Genomic DNA, 1,283 nt, shown 5'->3' on the forward strand with positions numbered 1-1,283 from the left:
CTTCCTCACAAGAAAATGCATACCCAATCATACTAACAAAATCATTAATATTGCTTCTGTAAACCGCAAATGCAATAAATGACCAAATATGTAACAGACACTTCTATATCTATTAGATCTAGAGACGTTGACATATAAATGCAAAACAAGATGCATACTTATGGTTGTTTTGCTATTAAGAAAGTTTAACTTTATTAATTAGAAAAAATTACATTCACTCAAAAACATTATGAGTTTATTCACAAGTAAATAAACATTACACAACAAACATAAAAGAAGAACAAGAAATAACTTTAATAAAAGAAATCCAAAAAACATTAAGGCAAAAATATGCTTACATGACAAGTTTAGTAACAATACAGAAAATACATTAGATGGTATATTGGTAAAGGTACGAGCAAGACTAAACACGATCTCAGACCTTATACACGCATATATTTCTTCTATTAACTGTAAAATAAATATATCTGAATTTAAACAATCCAAGCACAGCATCTTCAAGAAGGAACACACACGCACCAGACAATCACCTTCGTCAAATCCACAAATCACATTAATTACACCTATCACTGGCCTAATCCCATGAACGCTAACACAAAGCACAAGAACAGGTAGAAATCAGCCATCACTCACGTTTTTAAACTCAAAAATACGGCCGAATTAAAGAATTTCCATGCGCAGTTGGACCATGTGGACCTTCGCCTGGCTTCGACCGTAAACACAAGGCGGCCGGGAGAGAGCTGGATGCCCATTGGTCCTCGCGGCGGTCGTCGGGATACCTCCGGCCAATAGAAAACCCTCTTACAAATGGAAGCCGTGGGCAAGAAGTGAACGTCGGGTTGCGCAAAGGGTGCTGATGAAATTTTGTTCAATAAAGTCTGTGATATGAGTGTTATTGTCATTATAATTTAAATCATTATATCAGATTCACGCGTCCATTATCCTTCTTTCGTAAAATATACAATGTTGTGGTTCACTTTTGAGAAACTCAATCACTGACAGAAACTCACGTGTGTCCACCTATGGCAAAACCCAAACCACGTTGAACACAAACCTTACAAATGAATAAATGCATTCATCACTTCAGATACCATCCGGTTCTTTGCCATTTTTATTTTACAGTTACTGCCTGGTACAGTTATATTCTTTTCTTAGATTCATGTTTCTCGAATGTTCATTTTGTACTACATACGATGCCCTAAGCCTAATTAGTTTGTTTGAAAAAAGTACCCTGTATGTATTAAATCGAGTGTCTGAATATCTACTTATTAGTAGCCTAGTTC

General features: G+C 35.8%; 1 protein-coding gene across 1 annotated transcript in view; it reads right to left on the bottom strand.

The window, feature by feature from the left end:
* LOC119590742 (nucleolar protein 56-like) overlaps positions 1–768 on the bottom strand; it is a gene marked incomplete in the record, with an annotated part of 5,842 nt that extends 5,074 nt beyond the window's left edge. The window contains 1 exon segment of the mRNA XM_037939437.1: positions 634–768.
* Between the last annotated feature and the right edge of the window lie 515 nt (positions 769–1,283).

This window comes from Penaeus monodon, chromosome 27 (genome assembly GCF_015228065.2).
Source record: "Penaeus monodon isolate SGIC_2016 chromosome 27, NSTDA_Pmon_1, whole genome shotgun sequence".
Classification (NCBI taxonomy): Eukaryota; Metazoa; Arthropoda; class Malacostraca; order Decapoda; family Penaeidae; genus Penaeus; species Penaeus monodon.